The sequence below is a fragment of the Macaca thibetana genome, chromosome 13 (genome assembly GCF_024542745.1).
Source record: "Macaca thibetana thibetana isolate TM-01 chromosome 13, ASM2454274v1, whole genome shotgun sequence".
Classification (NCBI taxonomy): domain Eukaryota; kingdom Metazoa; phylum Chordata; class Mammalia; order Primates; family Cercopithecidae; genus Macaca; species Macaca thibetana.
Window position 1 is genome coordinate 38,155,967 of NC_065590.1, and position 14,420 is coordinate 38,170,386.

The 14,420-nt window shown below is 39.7% G+C and overlaps 1 protein-coding gene across 3 annotated transcripts in view; it reads left to right on the plus strand.

Moving 5' to 3' along the window:
* The window catches only part of CNRIP1 (cannabinoid receptor interacting protein 1), a 1,091,934-nt gene that overhangs the window by 538,656 nt on the left and 538,858 nt on the right, over window positions 1-14,420 (plus strand). The gene's annotated exons all lie outside the window — the stretch shown is intronic.

Here is a 14,420-nt window from a genome sequence, read left to right on the forward strand (position 1 = left end):
GAGATCTTCATTTCTGCCATCTCTGGAACAGCCATCATCATCCACATTTTTCCCCATACATGGCCCATTCCGAAATAATCCTCATTCAGAGGTCTAAATGTCAACTGCTCTTGAAAAAGGTTCTGAAATGATGATGATGAATGAATGTGTAACATTTCAAGCAGATACTCTGTGGAATCTTATCACCACTGCCAGAAAGCAGCCAGCAAGAGAACCATGGCCATATACTGAAGCACAGCCTGGTTTCTGGCCTTGTAAAGCGATGTCTCGAATGTGTATCTGCACGTTTATACCTCATCTCATTGACAGCTTTCCGTCCTGACCTGAAGTTCTCCAGGTTTCCCAGTGTTGCATGTAGGTAGCCCCATTCCCTGGGACGGTCAGAGATTGGACTGTTTAACCCAAGGAGAAAAACTGTCTCCTGGAGACACAGAGCATAACGCTCTTCATCTGTTGTACAGACCCACGGATTTCCCCCAAAGTTCTACTGGAGAAAGGCAAGGATTTCCCCCAAAATTCTACTGCAGACAAGAGAAGTCATTGTATATTTAAGGCCTTACAAAGTCTTACGTTAAAATTATAAGAGGATAAAGTCTAGAAGTTATACTAAATGACTCAAAAAATGGCTCATGTGATAACACTCTGAGATTCATTTGAAGAGTTTGAAGGAAGTTTTGAAAGAAAATGTGAAAGTGGAAAAATTCTAATTTTTAATTTTATTTTATATAATATCAAAAATATATGTGTAGTAAAATTATTAAGTAAAATAAATAAACATTTGACTCTTTCATCTACATCCTTAAATGGGATATATATAATATATATAATTCCACAAAATCTCTCTATCTCTTTTTTAATCTTTTATTGGGAAAATGAGGGAATCATCTTATTTGGGGGTATATATGGAACTTAAGAAATATTTGTAGAGTAGTATAGGGAAGAGTCAGGTGTCATTTATATGAGAGAGAATTGGATGTTTTGGTGTCTCATTTTGCCTGATTATTGATTTTAATTTTAAAAATACTGTCAGCAAAAATTCTACAGAATACTAAAATCTGCATTAAATGTCTGAAATTATTAAAACCTTAACCAACCTACTAAGTCTAATGTTCTGATGCTACCCAGCATGTTTTCCATTTGAAAATAATCCCTTGCCTATTTCCTCATTTGCTTTAGCTTAGACCTAGTTTAATTGTAAGACCTCAGCCCCAATTCTCATGACAACTGGAAGGGGTATTTGACAAGAGTGTTATCTAGGAAGAAGCATTTCAGCATTTGGGGTTTTGGTTTCCCAATTTATATAAAAGATGATTTTTGTCTGCCTCACCTATTCTTTTGATTACTGTGAGGGTCAGATGGCATGAACGTGAACTCTTCAAAGAGTGGTGTACTAACCAAGATTTCTTTCCATATGTGTGTGTGAGTATAATATATACATATATATTAAACATATAAAACATATAACATACATTTTAATATCCTGAAACACTCCAAGCATATATTTAGAAAGGGAGGGAGAGAAGGTGGAAGGAAGGAGGTAAGGGAAGAAAGGAGAAAGAAAGGGAGAAAGGAAAGGAGAATAGGAGGAAGAGAGGACACAGCAAATAAACTATTCATAATCCCATATTATCAAGGTTGTAAATTCCCATACTCTTTCTCCTTTACTGTGTCTCTGTTGACTATGGTCATTTCATTCACATCCACATATCCATGAGAGGACAGGCTGCAGGATATCTCAGATTTCTCCTGCTTTTGCAAGCTGCAGTTTTTCATTAACCTTATTTTATAGTGTTTTCCTCTGGCAAACACAGGTGCAAAAGGAATGGGGATTTAGCTGGAGTTCAGGATTCGACCTTTTCTACAGTGTATTTTTTTTTTGAGAAAATATAATAAGCTTTATTTATAATATTTAACATTGATATTTAAGTGATAATGTTTAAAATTTCTATATAAGATACTCAGCATGTTTCAAATATACAACCTTATTTGATCCTCAGTAATCTCTGTTAGTTTCTAGCTGTTACATTCCACAGCGGCATTGGTATTGTATGCTTCAACCTTATTGTTGTTAAAATATACTTTTGTGAACTTGCCTGAGAATCCAACCACCAGTATAATAACGTAATGAGAAAATGTGTTCTGAGTTCCAAACAGCTGGCTAACAAATGAGTACCCAGAAGTCAAAAGTTGTATGGCGTTTTCTAATGGCTACATTAGCCAACATAAATCAATTGACCTATTCCAATGAATGGAATTCTTTCATTAAATGCGAATTAGCTATGTATTCATTTAATTGTTTAAATGACTTTTTCTAAGCAGTTTTCAAGAGCATCTGAATCACTTACAGATTAGTGCACGATAAAAGACACAGTAGATACTAAATTTCAAAACCAGATGCCATTTAAAAGGGAGAATAAACAATTTAAAAGCCTGGAGCTGAATACATGTGCACATTCATAATAACGATTAGTAGAACTAAGGCTTTTTTTTTTTTTTTTTTTTTTTGAGATGGAGTCTGGCTCTGTCGCCCAGGCTGGAGTGCAGTGGCCGGATCTCAGCTCACTGCAAGCTCCGCCTCCCGGGTTTACGCCATTCTCCTGCCTCAGCCTCCCGAGTAGCTGGGACTACAGGCCCCCGCCACCTTGCCCGGCTAGTTTTTTTGTATTTTTTAGTAGAGACGGGGTTTCACCGTGTTCGCCAGGATGGTCTCGATCTCCTGACCTCGTGATCCGTCCGTCTCGGCCTCCCAAAGTGCTGGGATTACAGGCTTGAGCCACCGCGCCCGGCCAGAACTAAGGCTTTTTATGCCAACCACTGTTATCCCCACTTCATAGATGATAAAAATACAAGTTTTGAGGGGTTAAGAAAAACCACCTAATCAGAGCAAGGTTCAAGTTTTCTGACCACAGAGTAACACTGTGAAGAGTAGAAAACCCGAGGTTAGATTGTGTCTGATTCTGACAGTACATTTTAAATGATATTTTTGGGTTATGAAGGTGAAAAGATAAATATTCAAAGTTTAAAAAAATTTTCCTGAGAATAAAAAGAATAGAAATTTCTCTACAGATTTCATTCACAGCTGAAGTGGGAACACCACTTTGCTGCGTGGATAATAAGTATTGAAGTTGCTGTAAAGGAGACCCCCCAAAGATTGACAGCTTGTTGAGAGCCCTGTGGATGAAGTTACCTTCCTTGGAACATGGAAACAAGTGGACCGTGTGTGCACAGTAAGAGAGTTTACGGGCTTGGTCGATGATGGGACAGGGTTGACAGAGGGTCCTGGAGAAGAACAGATGGAAGAAGTCTGAGAAGTGCCAGTTAAAAAAGAGGGGAGACAATGTTAAAACATTTGGCCAAGGAACCTGAGACATTCATTACTCTAGAAAAACTATTTCGTGGGTGACACTGGAACCTGGCATCTTCTACAGTAACAATTCAGCAATGAAAGAACTCTTTTCTACAGAGAAATTGATCTCTCATTGGCTCTGTACCAAGAAAAGAGTAGCAAGTAGCAAAGGAAATAAAGCAGGAACCAATCTTTACATTTTCCCTGCAAGAACCACTGTCTGTCCAAGGCCCCCTCTCTCTGGTCCTTGGTAGCCTCCTTCCCAGCTGTCCTCCCCCTCTTCTCACCATTTAACTCACTGTAAGGACCTTGTCATCTGGGAACTTGACTGCTTCCAGTGCCACAGAACATCTATTTTCTTCATTTGGATGCTCAGCTTATGGACAAGCAGCTCATAGCACTTGCCATCGTCCCTTTGATCCTTTAGGCACATGTTACTACTCAGTTTTACAATATTTCTTCAGTGTTGCTGAAATTCAAAGTAGAATTGACTTCAATAATTATGGAAATGACTCTAGTCCTTATATAGACTGGTTAAGATTCTTAAAGAGTTGCTTAAAATTTATGCAATATTTCACTGAATTTTAAGGGGGAAATGATATGTTTTAGTGCTATTTATAAATGTTGGGATTTATACATGTCTTGAATTGTATCACTAAGTAAAAATTTTGGTGCTAATAATAAAGTATAAATATATATGGTATATTGTTACTATTAAAACTCTATACTAATTTCTCTCTTGAACTTTATTTTCAGCATATTTATCTCCTTCACATATTGACCTAGCTGTTCCATTTTCAATTCAAACATGCTAAGCCAAAAATTTCCTCCAACCACCTCTTAGACCACCACTTTTCAAATTTTTATATTTTAAATGAAAAGTAAATTAAAATCTATGTTTTTACGCATTTCTAATCCATTTACTCACCCTCTCCTTAGCAACTTGGCCTCTGGAGTCAGACTTCCTGGGTTAAAATCCCAGATCTACTATTTAGTAAGTGTTCTGCAATGTGTATATTATTTTATTTCTTTGAGCCTCGGTTTCCTTAGGTGTGAAATACTGTTTGACTTACTGAATTGTGAGAATTAAAATAAAATTTTTAGGCACATAGTAATTTATTTTTGCTGCTATCATTACTATAATTATCATCATTATTATTGTTACCTCTACCCCATTCTTGCTTTTTTTTTTTTTTTTTTTGCTTTGTTTTGTTTTGTTACAAGGTCTCACTGTCTTCTGGGCCGGAGTGCAGTGGCGCGGTCACAGCTCACAGCGGCCTCAACCTCCTGTGCCCAAGCAATCCTCCCACCTCAGCCTCTCAAGTAGCTGGGACCACAGGCATGTGGCACAATGCCTGGCTAATTTGTGTGTGTGTGTGTGTAGGCAGAGTCTCACTATGTTGTCCAGGCTGGGCACTTTTTTTTTTAACCAAATGACTTTGCCTTTTAATTCACAGAGGAAATTGAGAATATTAAGAATGATGTTTCTCAACTTCTTCCTCTACCACTTCATCTATCTTTTCCTCTCTCCGGCAATTACAGATAAAGGTGCTCCCCTTCTTCCGGCTTATCCTCTTCCCCCAACTGTATTCTCTCTGTCATGTCTTCACTCTATCAAATCAGCCCCTCTTGGGGAAGTAGAGTGTGTTTAACTGAAAGACTGGGCTTAGGGATTGAACAGAGCTGGTGTCGATCTTGGATCTTCCTCTTCCTGGCTCTCTGACCAGCACCCTTATTTGTAAAACAGAGATGATGATAGCACCTATGTCGTAGGGTTTAGGGGAGAATTGGATGAGATAATGACCATAAAGAATGGGGCTCAGTGCCTGGCACAGAGTAGGACTTGAATAAATGGTAGCTTTTTATTGTTATTTTGGTTAGTATTGCAGACCCTTCCTTGCTAGCCTAGTGCCCCTGTGCTTTACACAGGGTAGGTGCTTAATAAACATTTGTTCTAGTGGTGGTGAAGGATGAATTATTAGCCATGATAAGTTGCCCCTGGCTGGGGCTCAAGATTCCTGGCTCCTCTCAGAGCTGCCTGACATCACGACCACAAGTTCCAGAGAACAGCATTTATGTAGAAAGGGGACACTCCAGAAAAAGTCATTTTATTTCTATGAGGATTTTGCCCCAAACCCAATATGGTCTCCTGATGAGGAACTAGACTTTTTCTTTGGCTATAAGCAGATTCAAAGTGTAGAACCCAAGGACAGCAGCTGTTTACTTATCTCTTTTCTCTAGGACAATACTCCAATCCATTTAACAAGAAAGACAACTTTAAAGTAAGCACAGTAGGAAAAAAAGAAATAGTACAAAGAAGTTCCTCTTGAAGGCTTTGGGGCAGGACCTTTGGGATGGGGGAGGGATGAGCCTTCTTAACTGAAGGATGCCCTGACCATCTTTGTTTCATCAGCCACTTGGAGGATCAGGATTCTCATGGGTCAAGTCCTGGCCAGTATTCCCCACTGTCCCAAAAAGAAATAGCCAGAGAAAGAACCTTGATATTTTCAAAGGGAGGATGGTGAGTGGGTGTGGAGTGGGGCAGAAGATGGATGGCAAGAGGCAAGAGATGCAAGTTCCTTAGGGATGAGAATGCACCTGCAGTTTTGGGGAAGATTGTGACATTTAGGAAGGCTAATATCGTGTATTTAAATGTAGATTCCCTTGGTTATAGTTAAGCTTATTTCTCTGTGGAGTACCTTGGAAAACTGAAAGCAGACAAATATGCCATAGTGCCATTTGCAAAGGTGCACTTTTGTTTATTGATTTGTTGAGCATGTGCTATGTCTCAAGCCTTAAGCTAGTTTGCAGGGATACACGAATGGAACACAGCCCCTGCCCTTAAGTTGTCCACGGTATTTGAGAAGACGGACATTCTAACCTTATCTCAGGGAAGCTGATAAAACTCAGAAGTATGTCAACCATGCAACAGAGAATGACCATTCTTGTGCCTGGAATAACAGCTTGGGGATGCAGATTTTGGAATTCTTTTTATCACAGATCTGGTCATTTGGCTTTATTACAAAATTCACTTGGGTGTTTTATCTTAGCTAGGGCGATGATTGCTGTGTGGCAAGAATGGTACAATAGAATCAAGGTAACTGCAAAAATCTTCTGGAAAAAAAACCCTACATTTTCTGAGAATTCAGCTATCCAAGTTCCATTTAGCTGTCTGGTTGGCTATTTAAAGAATTCTGTTGTTATCCTCCACTAGAATCCCTTTTAGGTGCTGTTATCCTAACTGCACAAAATCCCCAGGGATAATTAACCAATGAGTCCTAAACACATAGGCCTAACAGATAATTCACTAATTTTGGAGGGCATGTGAAGGGCCACACAAACGGCTTTGGTTCCCTGGACTTCCGCACACTGTAAATTGCACCAGAACAAGCTTAATTGATGGCACTTATCTAAAATTCATTTTGTCATTTTCCAGCCATATATTCACAATGCTTTGTAAGGTTTGCTTAAGCAAAATTGCAGTCTTATGACATCATATGATTAGAATGGGACTTGACTCTTGTAATCTGACCTTTTCCCATTGAATGGAAGAAAGAAAAAGAGATTTTCTTGGGGGATAACTTAGACTTTTAAGGCAGACGTGACCATCTCTTTCTTTTTAGGAACCAGAAGGCTGTTTCTGTAAATAGATTTACCAACATTACCTAAAGCTGAAGATGGCCCATGGCTTCAAGTTTTTTTCCCTTTCTTCTACGCATGGCATTTAAGGAAGATGTGTCACATGTAGACACTGGTTTCACAAAGAAATGTATGATGCCCAGCAACAGGGCTGTCACGACACACTTAAGCTATCACTCTGATACAGAAGATCTTCTCCAAGAAACCCTTTTGGCGTGCAACTTTCTGAACTTGTCAAGTGAAAGTCAGCAGAAAAGTGGCTGCCCATTGATAAGACAGGTCCCAGTTATTTCTCCCTCCTTCCTTCCCTCTTCCTGCAGCATGTCAAAGGCCAGCCTGGCTGAACTCTGACAGTCCTTTCATATTTGCAAGTTGATAATTCTAAGGTATAGAGTTTGACTTAGTGGGTCATGAAACTGGGGAGGAAGGGGTTACTCCTGTAACATTCCACACGGCTTACAGTCTCAGACTGGCACAGACATTTGCAGACTGATTTGACTGAGATGAATCTTTTTAATAAAAGCACATTTCTTTTTCTTTCAGGTGTATTCATCTTCATGTAGTAGTCACTTTCCAAGTTCATTACCATGAGTGTGATTTGCCTTGACCTTCCAGCTCTCTAGACACTGTCCTGGGGGTGATCATTTAAAGAGGGGATGTGTGTTTTTTCTTTGAAATGTATGTACGCTGAGTTCTACTGACAAGGTAATTTTATTTTCTTAATGAAAAAAAAAAGAACAGAAAAGAAAAGGGACTCATGTTTTGCCTATTCTTCTGGGGAAACAGGACAGAACACTTGAAATTGGATCTGTCCTAGGAAATCTCAAAACGTTAGAGAGTTCGTTCAGCTTTCAGGGAAACCACTGTTAATAACTAGTACAGAGAGGCCCACCAACACACCCAAATTATGTGACAATCGTAATATGGTCAAGGATTATGCCATGCCTATTCACCTTCTCAGAGTCCAACCCAATGGACTGTAAGTCTAACAAACGCTGTTTAGAGAACTAGGAAGGAGCGGTGGCAAGAGTATGAATTTGGATCCCCAAGTTTCCCCAGCAGTGTGAATTGAGGCAACTCATTTAATCCTTTGTACTTCAGTTTCATCTGTAAAATGGAGAAACAAATGCCTTCTTACACAGTGAAGCGCAGACAGTGAGTGTGAAAGGCAGACACATGGTGCAATTCAGTGTAGGGCCCTGGGGTTAGTCCTCTCTCCTAGTCCACACGAACATGCTAGGAAAAGCCGACATTCCAAGGAACATGGCTTTTGATGGCTGTTCATGGGAGTGAAATCAAACAATTTGAAATCTGTTAATTTCTTCGCTGAAATAATTGCACTTATTCACATCTCTTACTTTTTCCTCTAGGCTGCTTTCCAGATCTGAGTGTCTTGTGAGGCGTGAATGGCAGCTTATCTTGCTGAGAGTGTGGAATAAACCCTTAGCAGCCTCTGGTGTTAAAGGGCTTGACTTATCTCGGTGTGGTGGCAGAGTGCCCTGGCTGGGTTTACTTCTTTGTCTTTGCACTCTGTGTTGTTGCTTAGCACAGCTGTCAAACACCTCTAGTGATTCTAAGAGCACACTGATGGACAGTCGATTCCACTCCGGGATATCCTAGGTCAGTGGGCATTTTCATTTTTAGCATTTACTTCTTAAGAAGCACATGCAAAAAAGATTTTGTTAGCTTTAAGAACTATGAATATATTACTTAAAATACAGATAATATAATCATAATCTTGTCTGTACCGTGTAAAAGTTGCCTCACTCTGTGCTTTAAATGTGTTTCTGAAAGGAGGGTAAGTGAAATGATCATGATTTAAAATGTAATTAGAAGCTGGGTGTGGTGGCTCGCGCCTATAATCCCACTTTTGGGAGGCTGAGGTGGGCGGATCACTTGAGGTCAGGAGCTCAAGACCAGCCTAGCCAACATGCTGAAACCCTGTCTCTACCAAAAAGTACAAAAATTAGCAGGGCGTGGTGGCACATGACTGTAGTCCCAGCTACTTGGGTGGCTGAGATGCAAGGATTATTTGAACCCGGGAAATGGAGGTTGCAGTGAGCTGAGATAGCACCACTGCACTCCAGCCTGGATGACAGACTGAGACCCTGCCTCAACAAAAAAAAAAAAAATGTAATTGGGGAACTCACTATTTCAGGAAACTCTTGGTGAAGTTTTTTGTGAAGCTAGTAATAATATTATTTTTGCTACCTTGGAATTTGATAGATAATATCAGTGTACATACTTTTTCTAATGTGCACTGTCCTTTTCTCTCTTTGTGTGTGTGTGTGTGTGTGTGTGTGTGTGGAAATGGGGAGAAGTAATCATTTATTTCCTTGTTAGCCTCTATGGTTGGAGATAGTACATGCGGTACCTATTCTCAGGCAAAAGAAACACTTCTCCCAGGATTTCTCCAAGACAAAGTTTCAAAGTTATTCTTTCATATGAAGTCCCAAATCTATCTGGATTGGATTTTTGCATAAAGTACAAAGTAGTCAATTGATATTTCCCATAAATGATCCCCACATTATTCATGAAATCATCTTTTTCCCACTGATACACAATGTCAGGTATTCTACGTCAATTTTTTGTATTTATGTGAGTCCTTTTCCAGGTTCTTTTTTATTTTATTGATCTATTCCTACACCAAAGCCACACTATCTTGATCATTACTGATTTTTAATAGATTTTAATATTTGGTAAGAAAATTCTCCTATTTAATTCTTCTCTAAGAGTACCCTTACTTAATTTTAATCCTTTGTTCCTTCATACGGCTTTTAGAATCATCTTTTCAAGTTCTATAAAAAGTCCTGTTAGGATTGTGATTGACATTGTATTGAATTTATATATTGACTAGGGGATTTTTTACATCTTTATTATATTGTCTTCTTATCTATTGAGTTGGAATATTGTTACATTCATGCAAGTCTCCTTTCCTGTCCTTCAATAAATGTTTTGCTCTTGGACACTGTGCTTTACATGGGCTGAGTCATTTCATATAGTGTGTGGGAGCCAACACAATACTAAAACAGCGTTTCCCAGCCCAAACTATGCCTTTTCTCAAGGTGATAATCTACATGCTCTGTTGCATCTCCTCAGGAATGAGTGGCAGAGAACAGCAGAAGAAGAGCCTCCAAGGCTCAACCACGGTCCCTAGAGTCAACCAGCACAAGCATTCGCAAGGATGTGGAACAACACAAACTCTTGCTGGGAGACACAGGACTGGGAAAACCATTTTTGAAAACAATTTGGCATTATGTAAAATTGTTGGAGTCTTTTTCTGACGACCAACCAGTAATTCTGTTCTGATATTTACTCTTACTAAATGAAGTCTAGACTTGCACTGTCCAATATGGTGGTTACTAGCTACTTGTGGCTATTTAAATATATATATAAATTAATTAAAATTAAAAGAAATTTAAAAATTCAGTTCCTCAGTTGTACTATCCACATTAAAATGCTCAATATCCACATGGAGTTCCAGTGGCTGCTGCATTGAACAACTTAAATAGTGGATATTTCTTTTATAATAGAATGTTCCATTGGATTACGTCTCCTAGAGAATCTCTCTTTTTTTTTTTTTTTTTTTTTTTTTTTTTTGAGATGGAATCTCACTCTGTTGCACAGGCTGGAGTACAGTAGCATGATCTTGGCTCACTGCAACCTCCGCCTCCCGGGTTCAAGTGATTCTCCTGTCTCAGCCTCCTGAGTTGCTGGGATTACAGGCATGCGCCACCATACCTGGCTAATTTTTGTATTTTAGTAGAGACAGGGTTTCACTATGTTGGTCAGGCTGGTCTTGGACTCCTGACTTCATGATCCGTCCACCTCGGTCTCCCAAAGTGCTGGTATTAGGCGTGACCCACCGTGCCTGGCCGAGAATCTCTTAACTAGAAAATAACAGTAAGATTATTCACTGTAGTACCGTATATAATGAGAAAAAAAGAAACAATGTCTCTATCAACAGTATAATGTACAAATAAATTTTTATGTATTTATAAAGCTGACAACTATTCAGTGAAAATCAATGAACTCCACTACACGCATCAACACGTGTGCATTGGAAAAATCCTGTGGAGTGCAAAAAAGTAAGTCTTGGAAAAAAACATATAACATGACTCAATTCATATATAAGTTAAATGGGCAAAACCTGTCATATAGCTTGTTAAATTTTTTTTTTTTTATTATCACACCTGATCCTGAGACGGTAGCAGGAGTAATGTAATGCTTCTGAAGTGAGATCCAAGGTAGAGAGGGTTCCAAGAAACTAGAGTCATGTTCAAAGACCTCCTGACTTCATTGGCCTACTTTTCATTCAGGATAATTTTATTGGTTGCATTTATTCAGGGGCTGTGCACTACTCATAGGAAACAGCAGAATTCACCAGGATGCTGTCCAGTGACTCTGACCATGTCTGGATCCCAGATCCCTTTGAGAATCCAATGAAGTTAAATGTTAGATTCTTTACGTTTGTACAGTTATGGAGCTAGTTTTAAAAACTGGCCCAGAACTTTGCAAATCAGAGGTTCTGGAGCATTTTGCAGTGGGGTTGAAAAGCATGATATGTAGTTAATATTTTGCTTTCCACATGTATGGGTTCTTTTGAAACGTCTAAACATACCTTTTACATCTTTGGTTCACAAAACTGTAATCCCCATCCACTCTGAATGAATCATAACACATTCCAAATGAGAAGGATACAAAATAATGAGATAAGTGCAAAAGAATAGAAGGAATTGCATCCAGAAAGATCATAATAGGGGTAGGAATGTAGAGACATTTGGATCTTTTAGGCTCAGATGAGAGTCATCAGAAAAAGCCTCTAGAGAAAAACATGGGGATAAAGAGACTCTGCAGCTAAGATGTGAGATGTCCCAGGCCTGGAAGTGGTGGGGGAACTTATGTCCTCTTCCTCCAAGCATGAAGCCAGCCTCCTTCCTTGTCCACCCAGCACAGGCATGAGTTTAAGAACCTTCACCAAGCATGCATCTCAAGACTCTCTGATATCTTGAGATATCTGAGATATGGCTATAGTCATTTTCCTACTGTATCTCTTAATCATCCCTAAATATAAATATGGATCCAAACATTTAACCCTATAGTTTTTCTAACACCAAGTACAGGGAAGCCAGTGAAGTCTCTGTTAACGTTTTTTATGTCCAAGAATGTAAAGAACTAGAACTCTGCAACATGGGATGCATGTCTCTCCCCGTGACCTTTGAAACCAGTGTGCTCAGGGGTTACAAGTACCACCACTTACACTGCTGTCCTGTGGCAGTTACACGCACATGCCTGCCATTCAGAGTTTTGGAGTGTGCGTTGACATCTGTGTGTGTGTGAAGATAAATGGGTGCTTGTTTGGATGCAGGACATGATACAGGGCATTGCTGGTATGCTGTCAGAAACCTCATGTTAAAACGAGCCACCCGAAGGACGGCTTCTGACCCTTGGAGTCACTCACTCACTTATGGGACTGTGTCTCCAGTCTACAATTGTCTTTTTACTATGGGAGCAGAAAGTTTGAATCAAAAGAGAACATTGAATCAAAATCAACAACTATTAAACAAATGGACAATTAACAGCTACTAAACAAAATATGGTTCCTTCTATGGTAATTTAAAAAAATGACTGTAACATTGTACATTTTGGGAGGAAAAAGGATCCAAAGATGACTAGAAACCTAAGTGAGCCTGGAGAAAAAGCTAAGTGGAGACATTGTAGCTAGTCGATGAGAATGAACACAGGAAAATTTAACTTAGAAACTGAGAAAGGATTCCAGTGAACCAAATATCTCGACACAGCCCTCAGAACACAGCACCAGGACGCGTGAGTAATGGCGTGCGCTGAGCAAGTCAGAAAGATGCCAGGACTACCGCCTCAATGGGAAAAACATCCCCTGGGCTTGTCCGCAGGGCCTCTCTGGCTGCACCACGGCTGCTACTGTCACTAGTTAGGATGGAAAATGTGATGAAACGGATTTGTCTTTCCTAATCTGGACACACACTCCATTCTACCATCTTTATTTTCAGGACCAAGGCATTTGGCGTTTTTTGTGTGCCTGGTAATGTTGTTTGCCAAGTATATTAGTCAGGGTTCTCTAGAGGGACAGAACTAATAGGGAATGGATATATATGTATATGAGTTTATTAAGTATTAACTCACGCCATCACAAGGTCCCACAATAGGCCGTCTGCAAGCTGAGGAGCAAGGAGAGCCAGTCCAAGTCCCCAGACGGAAGAACTTGGAGTCCCATGTTCAAGGGCGGGAAGCATCCAGCATGGGAGAAAGGTATAGGCTGCGACTCTAGGCCAGTCTAGTCTTTTCACGTTTTTCTGCCTGCTTTATATTCTAGCCATGCTGGCGGCTGATTAGATGGTGCCTACCTAGATTAAGGGTGGGTTTGCCTTTCCCAGCCCACTGACTCAAATGTTAATCTCGTTTGGCAACACCCTCACAGACACACCCAGGATCAATACTTTGCATCCTGCAATCCAATCAAGTTGACACTCAGTATTAACCATCACACCAAGCTTTTGCTGGAACCTCTTGATGACAATTTTGATTGAGTCAGAAGGATGAATTTGGCAGAGATGCCGGTCATATTAACAATTCATTGCACAGGTGGAGGACCTGAGGTCCATATCCAACTGCAAATTTCTGCCTGCCTCCTGCCTCCAGGATGATCTGGGGATGTGCTGGCCTCTCAGCATTATTGCCCATGCCCTAGTATGGTGGAATTGTGTTTAAAAGTGTGACGGTTTTATTCTTCATAAGAATCAGACTGCCTTGGTTCAAATTGTAACTCCATCACTTTGCAGGTTTGTGGCCTCTGGCAAGCTACATAACTTCACTGACCCATATATGTGATAGAGATAATGATAGGGTTATTACGGGAGCACACCTGATGATAGATGTAAAGCACTCAGTACAATGTCTGTTTGTAGGAAGCATCTAATCAATTTTAGTTGCCGCTATAACTAAGCACTTGCCTCTTTTTCACATGCCATTTTAGCCAGATCAAATAGGTAGGAAAAAAGGCTATCAATCATGAAGTTTATACTTTCCTGTTTCTAAAAAGGTATACTTCTAAAAACTTATGTAATCCATTTATAGCTATTAACTTAAACTTGGAAAGTTTGGATATTTGGTCTGTCTTCAGAAGTGTTTATCTGAGGATGTAAGCCCTACCACTCAAATTACTATGTATCACCACTGATGTGCATTATGTTGATTCTTATACCTATTATATGCATGTGTGAAACTAAGCCCCATAAAAACAGAATTGAGGCATTCCTGCTGAAAGGAAGTGAATTGAAGGGAAGAGAAGCAGAGCCTTTGCAAAGAGAAAATTGTCCTATCTCTCGACCAGTGTCAGAATGTGGAAATGTTTACAAAATGCTCATTAAAAGAAATAAGGATTGCAAGATAGAAACAA